Source organism: Hippocampus comes, unplaced genomic scaffold (genome assembly GCF_001891065.2).
Source record: "Hippocampus comes isolate QL1 unplaced genomic scaffold, H_comes_QL1_v1.1 scaffold156, whole genome shotgun sequence".
Lineage (NCBI taxonomy): Eukaryota > Metazoa > Chordata > Actinopteri > Syngnathiformes > Syngnathidae > Hippocampus > Hippocampus comes.
This window is the reverse complement of record NW_017805744.1, coordinates 1,994,076-2,008,635: the sequence shown is the minus strand read 5'-3', so window position 1 is coordinate 2,008,635 and position 14,560 is coordinate 1,994,076.

Here is a 14,560-nt window from a genome sequence, read left to right as displayed (position 1 = left end):
GCTCACAAGGGCCGCTGGCGTGCTGGAGCCCATCCCAGTTGTCTTTGGGCAATAGGCGGAGTACACCCTGAACAGGGCACACATAGACGAACAACCATTCACGCACACAATCACACCGAAAGACAATTTAGAGTGTTCCATCAGCGGAGGTAACTGGAGCACCCGGAGAAAACCCACGCAGGCACGGAACATGCAAACTCCACACAGGAAGGCCGGAGCCGGAATCGAACCACACTCCTGTGCACTGTCAGGTGGACGTGCTAACCAGTCTACCACAATGCGGCCCTAGAGTCTATCCATTTATAAGGTTTTACTTCAGCCTCCACAAACCAGGAAGTAGTTTGACACCAACAAACAGTCAAATATGCCATACCAACACGCAATTGGTTTTCACTTTTGGTGGAGGTCTGTCACTAAGTTGTTTTTGTTTGTTAATTCGCAAGCTCCCCCAATAGTTGGTAAACTTGACAATTGTGTGTAAGAGAATTAGTAGAATTGACTCCGGTAAACTACAAATGAAGAGCTGTGTGAATTTCAGTACATGTTGAAATTCTCTGTATTGTTACATCATTTTTTTGAAGAAGTTTAAATGTTTTTGTTTGATGTAACTCCACTAATGGTAAAACTGCTGACATTAGAGCTCACTAGACCGGTTCACCAAATGCTGAATTATGTGACTGCAGTTGCCATGGCAACAACAGAGCTTGTAAAACAGAGTGTCATCAACATCAATAGGGAAGCGCTGAAACAAATCGCGCTGCTTTTATATAATAAATAAATAAATAAACCCAGCAAAACATCCTGTATTTGATTTCATATACAGAGTGCCTGCATTTATTTTGGGTGTGAGGGATTTTTAATCATAGCCATGGTGTACGAGCACGGGAGTTTTCTCGGGTGTTTGAACTCTATAAATACAGTTGAGTTGAGTTGAGTTGAGTGGGGGTACGCATACCCCTGGGTGTAAATCAAGGCACCTCAGGGTGTATGTGAGATTTTAGAATCTATTTTTAAGTAGCATCCATGCAAAAGAGGACTTGAACACAGCAGTAGCTATGCCTCCTTGCCACCATGGATGATAAAGATCCTCAGTGAAGTACAAGTCCCAGTGTCTCCCTAAATGCAAAAACAGTTCAGGACTACAATGCAATATTCAGTGTCAAAAGTTGCCAATGATGATGTTTTCAGTCTTCTTTTTCATTATTAAGAAAATATGTTTGAGATTTTTTTTCAGTTTGCAGTTTTTCAAATTCATTGTAATTTTTTTTAGAACTGATCAATACGATGGTGCCAAAGAAGGACAGGTTATGTTGCAAATTATTTTTATGTACACAAATCATAATGAAGAAACTTGGCTGAAAAAATATTTCACGGGGTACATTATTGAAAAATGTTGAGAACCAATGTTCTTCCACATGATGCTCACACATAGCCTTGCCTGCATTTTTGAACTGATTTCATACATTGCGTGCAAAGAACTTCGGGAAGTTCTTTGCTTAAGAGACCAATGATTCTAACTTTCCATGTTACACAACCTAAATACATGATAATTTATTTGTGTTAGCCATCATTTAAGTCTCCCCAGGTTAAGTTGTATAATTTGGGTCAAAGTGGTTGACTATTGTCGGAAACAAACACATGATTGAAGTTTGCCCACAATCAAACAGAAAAGGAAAGAGTTTGTTTTGGACTTCAAGTGTTATGTAATTCAAAAAAAAAAAGCTACCAATCATCATACCCACATCTGACTCACATGGAAATTCTAATCTTGTGCTGGGATACATTTGTCTCATTGTGGTTAAGTTTGCATGCAGAGGGAGAATTTAGTCTTTTGGGTGGACCAACACACACTTTTGCTTCCCCTGCAATGTAACTGACGAAAAAGGGAACAAGTTTCAAGCACCATGAAACAAACGTCAAATGTTTAGCACTATTTTGCGTGCATATCACGTTTCTTGTAATATGAACAAGGACCTGGGCCCAGGTTCAAAGTAAAGCAGTTCAAAAGCATTGCAAATTGTTCCTGACAGCTGGTTACATAAGATGAAAAAATGTGCCATGATTGCTCTCCCTGTCGTTTACAAGCTGAAGGGTCACTGCTTTGAACACACCAAGCGTCTTCATTAAGAGCTCCCTGCAAAACTTTTTGTGTCTGTTGACAGGGCTGCTGTGTGATTTGAGGGTTGAAATGTTGGCATTCATCAAATTGATTCAACAAATCGATTTTAACATGGATTTGTTGAATCAATTTGATGAATGCACGGCTGCAACGACACTGATGTCCATGTTGTTGAATTAACACGTTGCTATCACAGTCAATTATTTATTTATTTTGCTGTTTTGTCGACTTTTCTCCTTGCAGTCAAGATTATCTTCATGACATGTTTATCCACAATTCATATTTAAGCAGGCTTTAGGCATAACCTACATCGTTAGCATTCGAGAGGAGGTCAAGAGAGGTATTTTAAGATTGTCTTTCCCATCAGGGCATGCACATTTTCTTTCTGCAGCAATACAAATTTATGGCTTAGAATTTCACATGAGCATCTGTGACTCACACATTTCTCCAGTGGGAGTTGTTTGAGAGAATCCACACAGGACTAATCATGATGAAATGAGGACAGAATACTGTATAAATGCCTGTGGTAAATCATCCTTGTGTGTGCAATTTCAGACAATTTTTGAATGCCAAATTGATAGTGTTACTAATGCTACTGGCCATAGTTTAAAGAGGTGATTTTCAACTGGTGGGTCACGACCCAAGAGTGGGTTGCATGCACATTTTGGGTGGGTTGCGGACAGCAAGTAAAAAGTTGACGGTATTTGTGTTCAGATTTTTTAGATAGAATATGGAGGTGTGCCAAGTTCCCATGTGGAACTTGCGTAAGTGACAGGAAATATGACTCACTTGTGCTCTGGTCATTAGTTTACTCTTTAAACAAATACTGTACAGTGCAGTCTAGCGTTTGGCTCACGGGAGTCATAGCTAGCAATATGTCTGCGGTTGTATTGTCCAACTTATTTGAAAGAGCTTTTAAAGATATAACATCATGTTCATGGATATTCAAAGGTTGTTTTAAACCAAAAAGCATTGTTTGTTGGTTCTAACGACCTTGCAACAACAGGAAGATGAGTATCCTAGAGCGACAACGGTTGAGAACCACTGGTTTGAAGGAATACTCTCGGTGATGGACACCATAAACCAAAGTGCCTTGATTCTGGCTTCTCACCCCCCAACGCATCTGCAAATTTGGTGACAAAAAGTAGACTAAATTTAGAGTTTTAGCTCAGCGGTTAATGCTCTGCATTTCCAAGCTGGTGGCCAGGGTGTGATCCCAAGTTTTTTGTTTTGGTTTATATATAGAAAATTTACAGAACAGTGATGTTTATTAAATAATAAATATACTTTGAAAAAAAAAGTTTTTTTTGTGTAGAGATGGAATTGATTAATGGAATGTAAAGTCATTTTAACGAAGAAAATTGATTTGATGTTTGAGCGATATATGATATATGAATAAATATTGGTTACCAAACAAATTAAACTTATAAGTCAAGGAGCCAGTGTTTATCTACTGTACTTACGTCTGGCATTATCACACTGACTGTACCGATACTGAATGGAAGACTGAATAAAACCTTTGATCAACAAACATGCTCTCATCATCCAGTAAATGATTTGTAATGATTAGCGTCTGTTACACTATGACCAGTTAGCAGCTCAATGGCTTGGAAGAGAAGCTCAACCTTGTTTGTTTTCAAAGTCATCAAAGTCCCTGAAGGAATGTGGATGTCTTATTCACAACAGCAAAAGTTCAGAAGCCAGTAGTTTTGGATTTACGGTGCTGCTTCTCTCCGTGGCATGGCTGCACAGGGGAGAGCCGGTCCTATAAATTAAAGCCTCTCAGACCGCGACCTAACTTGTGACACGCGGCGGGTCAAAGGGCAGGTAGTTCCATAAGCTGTACATCCAGAAAAAAAACAAACAAACAAAAATAAGACCACATTCACAATCACAAGACCTGAACTTTCTTGTGAAAAAAATTACAATATGGATTCATACCTATTATATAGATTGACAGCTTTAAAAATGTTTGTCTTTGTATTAAAAATAATTCGTTTGAATAAGTTTGAATATGTATATGGTGGACTCTATGGGAACATACTCTACCTCTTCTTTCTGATTGCAAGTTTATTTAAAATACACACAGTTGGGCTGTGGTCACAAACCTAAAAATGAGGATGGTTGCTAAGTATTCAGTCAACCTCTGCTAAGGCCACAAAGCAGTTTTTACAGTGCCCTAAGTTTATTGAACACTTTCGACATTTACAGTCATTTTACTTCAGCGTCTTAGCAATTATTTGGTCGGCCGTTTGTGATTGATTACGCAACCACTGCTTCGTCCATTGTGATGCATTTGTGCGACTGTGGCCCTTGTAGCAATAAACATCCATCAATCTCTGTTGCACTTTTAGACCATTCCCTTTGCGAGTCCGTGCAGGAAGTTAAAGATGGAAACAGACCAGGAAATTAACTTCAAACAACCTTTTGGCGGGTTGATTTGTTTGTTGAGTATTTTGTCTCCTCAGGCCCAAAAAAGATAAGGAACACATTAACACAGATAGTGATCCTCACATAGACAGCCTTTTAGACTAAGAAATGGGAGCAGCCGTGGAGAATTATGACACACTTTCATGGAACGACTTCAGTTCTGTCTATGTTTAAATTATTATACCTGCTTAACACTGACACAACACAGTCTTTGCATGTCAAGAATAAAAAAGCAGCAAGAGTAATGTTGATTTAAAAGCCATTAAACATCAACACATGGGAAAGCAAAAGCAGAAGAATATGAATTTGAAAAACACAAAAGTTGCTTAGATGCTGGGTAAGATATGTCTTAGTTTGAGTCTTTTGACTCAGTTTAAGGTAAGCATGGAACTATGATTTAAAGAAGGAATGAACATTACAACAGTCGCATAGTGCATGTCGGTCAGCTCAGGCAGGAACAGGTAATATTCACTTAAGACCTATACAGGCTACATATAACTCCAGAAAAATTTAACAAATTTAATGTAAAGATTCCTGACACTTGCAATAGATAAGGAGTATATAAGGGCACTGTTTTTCACTCACCATTCGGCAGTGTCTAAAAGTGGGGGAATTCTGGGAAGAGGTGAGGATAAAGTTTCAGGATATCCTCCCGGTCAAATTAGAGCTGGAACCCAAATTCTTCTTATTTGGCCTACACCGAGATGTATGTCATTTTAAATGTCATTAATTATTATTTTTTTAATCATATGCAGGTTCAGAGGATAATAGCTCTCAGTACCTCTAATAGTGTCTGGTCTGCAGGCCAGAGGCATCGGGCCGGTGCTTAGGGGTGGAGGAGCTCAGAGAGGTAAGGTGGAGCGAGGCCATTAAAAGAGTTGAAAACAAATGACAGGATCTTAAAAACAACTCTTAAATGTATAGGGAGCCAGTGAAAGGATGCAAGAGTGGAAGTTATGTGCTCCCTCTTATGAGCACCAGTCAAGAGGCGAGCAGCAGCATTCTGGACGAACTCGAGACGCTTAATGGAGGATTGGCTGACTCCAAAGTAAAGTGCATTACAGTAATCCAGCCGGGATGTGATGAAGGCATGAATTACTGTTTCAAAGTGCTCATGAGAAAGGAGATGTTTTACTTTAGCTAGCTGCCTAAGATGAAAGAAGCTGGGTGGTAGCAGGTTAAGCCGAGACTTCTCTCTGCCCAGCCACTTTGTCCACCCAAGGCGAGACAAAACATCGGACTCAATTTTGGGAGACTGGCACCCATGCGCTTGGCATAAAAATGAGCTCACTTCATTTTCGTGCCAGCGCAAGTGTAGTCAACCATGTTTGGGGTCATTTTCCGCCTCAGTGGGCGTTCCACCTCACAGAATTTCCTCGCCTCCAACTCATCCGACAATTTGGTAACAGAAAGTAGACTGTGCTCGGCGTCTAAATAGGCGCATCGTCTTTTTCATGCTGGGGCAATGATGCGCTACGCCTGGGTGTTCCTGCCGTGCCCCTCCGCCCATCTGTAACATTTGGGTTCGAAAACTAGGCTACATTTTCGACTGGAACTCAGTGCGCTGGTGGTATAATTTAATTCTGGTCGCACTTGATCAAGGCGCGGGCAGACAAATTAGGTGCTCTGCAACCGTGCCTGTGGAGGTCAAATATGACACTAGCGTTGGACAATCCCCCTAGATCATTGTAGAAATCAATTCATTGAATGAATTATAATAATCTCATTGTATAATAATATTTTAATAACACTTCTGTCACCCGGTGGGGCTGGTCACACTCTGCTGCACGATCAGAAGTGCAAGGCAGTCTTCAATTGTCCACATCACATGGCCACTACCTCATCCACAAGTGGAGATCTTGCAGTTTAATTGCCAATGTCATGCACAGGCCCCAGCGAGTCCATTTCTTTTTCACCCCACAATGTCAAACATGGCATAAGGCGCCTTCGACTGCCCTGATTTTGTTGCAAATGAGTGATGCTGCAAGGATTAGCCAGGAAAGACTACCTCCATCCCACAACGATGCACAAGAACGCAAATGTACCGTTACATCCAATTTTACCTGTGCAAAGTCTAGTAAAATAGAAGAAAACTCCACCCATTGCGCACAGTTAGACGTGTGCTTGGTTTGAAAATAGGGCCCATCGTCTCTCCAGCGTGTCCTGGGTCATGTTATCTCTATTGGAGGAAGCTTTTTTTGGCTGTCTGTATCCGGGATCTTGTTGTTTTGGTCACGGCTCAGAGCTCGTGTCCAAAGGTGAAGGTAGGAATGTAGATCAACCAGGAAACTGGGAAACACACTGGGCCATAATTGTGATATTTTTTGATGAAAATGCTCAACAGGCTCTGAACAAAAGATGGTTTAGGCCATGTTATTTGCATACCATACATTCATAGAAAATTAAACCAAGGGCAAAAAAGGTCATTATTATTATTATTCTTTTTAAATAAAATTATACTGAACACCGACTCCTTCTTCCCTCTATGTGCTAATTTAGAAAAGACGAAAAATAAATACAAATATATGCTGAAAATGCAGATGTCCTCTGACCTGAATTCTTCTTTGGGATTACAGCGGTATCAGTTTTATGTCTCAAGAGCAATTCGATCCAACAAGTTTATCTTAATCACATTGATTAAACCATATAGGGCAGTGTCTGGTACAGTGTTAAGACAGCATCAGTGAGAACTTAGACAAATGATAAAACCTGTTATGCAGTTACTGTATAGCTAGTACTACTGGTCTCCTCCCATCAGCACACATTGCATTGAAGTTAATGACTGATTACAGCAAATGGGTCTTTCGTGTTTTGTTGCATGTGCATATCTGAGTGAGACTTCAGAGAAGTACTTGAGAACAGACTGACTACAGGTATCCAGCCATCACTGTTTCTCGGAATCTCGCGATTACTTTTGAGGCCCAACCAATAGCTTGACATCTCCAATGTTCTGAAAAGAGATTTTTTTTTTTAACGTAATGCTGCAACTCATTAACTAATTTCAACTAAACATGCAAAGCCACAAGACACTCTTTGGACTCAGGTTAAATTGTTTTTTAATCAGCTGTCAATAAGATCAAAACCAATATACTTTAATTTGAATTGCCTTTCAATAAATATTTCATTCGCATTCATTGTGAGTGGCTCCATCCAAATATTTTTATTTAATTATTTTACAGTAGTTTCTGAACAGAACCTGAAAAAAAAAGTTTGCTGGTGATCAACTTGCGCACTTTATATGTTTACGAAAAAAATCCGGATGTTGACAATGTATGGGGAAAAAGATCGTATTTTCTATTGACCAATGAACTTTGTCCTCATCATGACTTGGCTTTTAACAGTTAAATAACTCAAAGGAAACATCACAATGCAATTTAAACTTCATGAAAATCAATTGCAGTTGCAATTTGATGACACATTAACCTTTATTATTATTAAAAGGTATGGGTAGTGGTGATATTGGCTCTGTATTTCCTTAGTATCGGTTCAACACCAAATATGCAGTATCCCCCACACTATTTCCTATAAATCTTTCCTTTTACAACAAAATGTCTCCCGCTGTTCCTTTTTTTTCACTTTCTCAAACACTCTAGTTTATTTGCAACATGTAGCATGGTTGTTGGTTTGATGTGAGGCTAACTGTCTACTTACTGTACTAAATTCGGATCATAAATGAATAGTAGAACTAATTTTGCATGAACACGTAGGCCTTGTCTTTTTGACCTTGCTTCATTTTCATACATAAACATGAGGTACTGTAATTGTATACAACAATAGTGCAGACCTGTGCTTGCAAAATTGCTCCAATCACATAAAGTCAACTTCATTTGTATACCTACCTGTACAATATAATGACATCCAACAAGAGCCATGTCATCAAGTCAACCCTTACAAACATCATGGTGCTCAATTTTGACTGACACCCGTCAGCCAAGTATTGATTCAAAAGTCCAGTGTGTTTATTATACTGTGGTTGGAGTTCCCAGCGGTGTAGAATTGAGACCTACATAAAGAGGGTCATGCTAGAGTGTTTATGAGCGGTGCATGTTTGGGGAGTCCTTTCAGTTCACAGCTGCCCTATTTATTTCACTGCAAGGAAGGCAGCCCCTTTAGCTTGTGGAAGAGTATGGCCTCTGATGCTTTACAGAACGTACCAAGAAGCTTCACATGTTCCCTTGATGTGCGACATAGTTGGTATTGTGGACTGAGCCTTTTTCTTTTTTTCCTAGTAATTCAAATGTAATATTTTCCACTTAAAAATACCCTGCAGACTCACCTCGGTTTATTTTATAATGTTTAAAAAAAAAAAATCCAAACTCACACTTACACTGTATTTGAACTACTTCTAGGATTTCAAACCATACAAAAACACAGTCCAGCCATGAAGACATTCACTATTAGCTTTTATTCTGAGAAAATTTGACTGCGTGGGTTACCTCCATTTATATTACGGTTTTCACAATTGCCCATAGACGTAAATGTGAGTATGAACGTTTGTAGATGTCGCTGAGTCCACGGTGTATGTTATGTCTCACCCATTGATAGTTGGTATGAGCTCCAGCTCACCTGCAACCTTTGTGGTAATAGGATAGAAAATGGCTAGCGACACGGATATTTTCACAATTAAAAATGTAGCTGTGTAGAATACAGTTTACTCATTGCAGATCTGCTGCTAGCAGAGGTTTAATGTAACCTAAAAGAAAAGGCAGATTTGCTCTAGTTTCAAAAGTGTGTCAGTCACAGGGCAAAGCTGCATAAGAGTTCATGAACTGCTCTTTTTTTTCGCTGTACCGGGGTTCTGGCTTTCTCAGTTGTTGGACAGTCAGACAATTGTCCAATTTAACAAGCAAACTTTGGTTAAGGGTTAGGAGTTGAAATCTACCAGTCAACACTGAATAAATGACATGCTCAAAATGTATTTTTTTGCCTTCAAAGTACTTTTGCATTTCTAAACTGTCATGTTACATGATGGCCGTGGACCCAAAAGTCAGGGTGGCAGGAGGAGCAGGGTGGACTGAACAAAATGTATGAAAAAAAAAAAAAAAACTTGAAACAATTCTTGCAAGAGTACACTGGAAAAACTAACTGCAGTACACAAAGTCCTGAAAAACCACATGGGATAGAAAAAAAATTAAAAACCTTTGACAGAAACAAAACAACATGACAGGAGCACAATGATCCGACAGAGACCGACAGAGCTAAATACAAGCAATTTGACGAGACAACAAGAAACACCTGGACAAGAGACAAAGGGTTGAGGGAGCTGATTGGTTAACACAAAGGACCCAGATGACAAGAACAGTTGGAGACAAAAAAGGCAAACGCGGCAAAAAAAACAAATATCACCCAAACAAAAATAAAATCAGAACATAAACAGACACGGTCTTCATTATTCACTGCTGAGTTGTTTCACTAGAGGCAAAATATACATTTCAACACTATGTGTCTAACCTTAAAATTATGATCTAACACATTATATTTATGGCAAACAAATTAGCATGTTGACACATATTCTGGAACTCTACCCCCAAACACATATTCCACAAACCTGTTGTGTGCTTTCTACTCATGGCCACCATTCATTTAAAAGAGGATCGTTGGTGTTCCCAGTTGGAATGAGTAAGACGGGGTGCCCAATACGTCAATCACGATTGACCGGTAGCTTGCGGACTGGTCCCAAGTCCATCGCGAGGGGCGTAAAGGGAAATGGAAGAAAAGAAAAAAAAACCCAAAAATATGTGTCTTCATGTGTGTTATTGAGTGTCAGTGCACACTACATGATTACCATCCTACCAGTCTCACTTTCACAAAAACGTTACACTTGAGCTCCGATAGTGCTGTTCTTGCACATGAGATGCTGCAAAAGTGTGTCCCATGCCTCCGTGTCAGGTCTTGACTAAGGTAGGCAATGGTTTCCTTTTCACAAACTCTTGTATCTACCGGTACTTTATCATATCATATTCTTTGTGAATCTTTGGTGTATCATCTCAGAGCAAAATACTCTGCTCAAGTTACCTCCACGGAACCTCGCAAATCAATGCTGTGCTTAGAAGTTTTGAGAATTGTTTCTCTAAGAATATAAAAAAAGACGCGTGACTGCATCGAATTGGATGATACAGCGGTCACACACACGCGCGCACACGCACACACACACACACACACACACACACACACACACAATTGTCCTGATATGTCATGAATACAAACGCACACGCACACACACACACGCACACACACACAAAAATACACACGCACGCACTTTTTTTTTAATTTTGGACTTACAGTATCTGCATGCTACTGTCACATAGTTTACCAATATATACACTATTTCAACATTTAAATTTTCAAAGAGCAAAACGGTGTATAAAAGAGGCCTGACGTTGTCCCATGGCATCCTTGCTCTGTAAATCATTTGTCATTATTACTTTTCGTCAGCTTCGAAGGCTCCAAGGTGTCGATTTGCCAGTGGGACACATCAGCAAGCAACATTCCCAGCTGCTTGATTTTGTGATGACAAACTGCCTGGGAGGAAGTTGTCGCAGACAGACAGCAGGGTGTTGGAGTGCATCATAGAATGACACCTTTGACATATTTTCAAGAAAGGGGACATGCTTGCAATTAGATGCATGGTGTACATTTGCATCGTATTCAAATACAAATCAGCGTGACGTAATTTGTCACTGGGCCAAAGAGTATTTGCACTCAAACACCTAAGGAGGGAAGTCTCCTGTCTAAATCATTAGCAGACTAGGAGTCCAAAGTGCGGATTTGTTTTCAGCATGATGATTATTGATAGTGCAAGGAAATGATTGTGTTCATTGAGGACTTATGTCATTTTATAACCTACTGTACATCAGAGCTCAGCCACATAGTGAAAACCCCACAAGTGCTTCATTTTAACCCCATAGTTTTACATTTTGCTGGGCTATGACTTTTAAAATTCCAGCAAAAAAAAAAAAAAAAAGATTTGTTGTCCTCTATAAAACTTTTCAAATATATATAAACTGTATGAACCCATCGACCAGCAAAAACACTGGCATATTCCAGTCACACCCGCAAGACTCTTTGCTGACAAATTAGGGTCTTCCAGCACTGTATCCTCAGAAAAAAACATACAAAAAGAAAAAAACCAACAGAAAGTCAGACAGACACACACGAAGGAAAAATTACAAGAGTGTGAAAAAGTATTATGACACATATTGATAATGGAATTAAAGTGGCTACAGTGACCCGTATAACAGATAATAGTATATTGCTCTGCATGACGACTCAATAAAAAAAGTTTAGATAGCCTTGAAATAGACCAATAGAGCAAGGGATTCCTTGAAAGGTCAATTTACCGGTAGCAAACTCGGTGATGTTGTTGTTGGTGCAATTTGATCCTGATATAGACATGCTATTTTTGTGTGTACTGTTGACCATATGTCCAACTTGGCCTGGAGTCAGTTGGAGCACATCAAATGTGGTGATAGGAAGGAAGAAAAAGGGGAATGCAGACTGTTCAGTTAAAAATAACCATGTGGTTTTTTTTTTGTACATGGCAATAAGTCAAACATGTGTCTCACCAGGATCACAGATAAAAAAAACAAAAACAAACTCAACAGCAAAATACAAGATGCCTGTACATGCACTGGTGATTTCCCACTGCGAGACTTAGGCACTGAATGGCACACTTGCTCTAACGTGTGATACTTGGCATGACCTGTCTGAAATCATCGCGATTTTAAGGGAGGCACTGACTTGACTCTGTGCACGTAACTGGAATTGTGTTGTGTCTAATAGACTAAGGCTGCTTGGTGTGATGAGTGATCTGTGCTGCGATGATGGGATAAGTGGAAATTAAACAGAGTCTGTCAGTCGACACAAACAATGTGACAAAGAAGTGTGCAAGTCTCCCCTGCAGCACATTCTTCACAGTCTTTGATCACACCCACCCTTCTGCCATTCACTATTGTATGTCACAGTGTCTGCAACGATCACGATGCTGCGAGGGAGAAAAAAAAAAACAACCAAAAACGTTCTGAGTGCTAAGATGTCATTGCGTGACAGCTACAGTATTACGTATACCACAAGCGCTGGCAAGAAAGACATTTTTTTAGCATTAAATTGTGCACGCTCACAGTATCCATCATGCAAGTGATCACAGACTTAAATGTTGTGCGACGGTAAACCTCTAGATTCAGTTGTAATCAATAAAATCTAATTCTTAAACAGGTGAGATTCTAAACCAGTTTTTTTTTTCTGAACTATTTTTTGGTTCCACAAGAGAGTGTAGAATATTGTTCAGATATGTGTAGCACTTTATCAAAGGGTTTGTTTTAATACATAAGAAGAACAAACTTATTCTGAAAATACGGTAAATTGGTGGATATGACAACTAATTTGTTCTGTTTGACTTTTTTTTAACACACACACACACACACACACACACACACACACACACCCACACACACACACACACACACACACATATAGAAACAATTGTGTGACTCCTGCCATCATGTGGACCATTCTGTTTTGAAACTGTTAATTGCCTGAGATTAACTTTATTTTAGTGGTGATTTAGCTCAGACGCTGGGCTGCTCTAACATAAGGAGGTCAAATAGCATCACAAGTTCCCATGTGAGTCATAGTAGCCATATGTGGAATTTAGATTATTATGTAAGTAGAGATGTAGTCCGCTTTTATTTGATTATTTGATTTCATTCTCGAGAAACAAAAAACACATTTGTTTATTTAGCATCATTTTTCTGTTCCCTATCCTTGTTTCACTTTTCTGAGTTTTATATTTTCCAGGCAACCTATTTTGTAGTTAAGATGCCTCAGTGACGTTACAATTCAGCAAAGATGTGTGCTTTTTTTTTTTGTTTTTTTTTTGCAATAAAACATCATTAAATTTAAGCAACCCTAATTTTAAATGTAGCCACAAAATGTTCCAGTGAGCAGAGATGCAAAGTATTGGATTCTATTAAGCTAATCAGACGGTAGCGTGTGGTATTGCCGAACCTTGTGTTACATAACCTCAGGAGGCTGCAGACTCAATAGTCTTCACACGCAATATTACCCAGCCAGAGGGAATTATGTGCACATGTGTGTTTTTCACTGTGACTCATGAGTCTTTGCTCTGTTTGACAGGATTGTACCATAAAACTGCACGACAAATCCAGCACATACAGTACAATGTTGTATGTACACCTACACAGTCAAAGGCATGCATTAACCATTGTTTTGAATGGTGTACAGTATAAACACAGGAATGCCTTGAAAACCTTCTCTCCATGCTGTTTCAGACATGCTCACAAAGCATTACTTGCATCTGGCTGGGCAGTTGCAAGGAGTTTCCTGAGATATTCCAATTTCTTCACGGGACTGACATACTGCTTTCTTGAATGCCCACTGTGACTCATCGGCCTGTTGGCTGGACAGGAACGATCAGTGGTCAGCTTTAGTGTCATTTCCTTTTAGCTGTCAATGCAGGGGCCAGTCGCCCAAGGGTGGCTGTGAATCACTTCATGTCAATGTTCAGACCTTTGCAAGATCGAAGGCCACACATTTCCTGAATCTGCTGAGCCTCTCCTGAACATCCTTAGAAATTACCCTCAATCAATAACTCATTGGGAAAAATCTATTCAGTATTGCATGTTCTAAATGTGTTTTCCGAGTATTTATGCTATCCACATAGCCAAACCCTTTACCTTTGTATTTATAATACAAATTGTTTTCATTTTCAGCAATCTCTAAGCCAGGGTCTCAAAGTCCGGTCTTCAAGGCCCGCTTTCCTACATGTTTTATTTCTCTGCGTGCTGCAACACACCTGATTCAAAAGATCAGGATCATTATCAAGCTACTGAGAACTTGTTGATGAGCTGATCATTTGAATCGGGTGTGTTGCAGCAGGGAGATATGGAAACGATTAGGCAAAGCAACGCACGAGGATTGGAGTTTAAGACCCCGACTTGGGGGAAAGACAGAGATGAAGCTACATGGTGGTCAGGGATGGACACCTGCGAT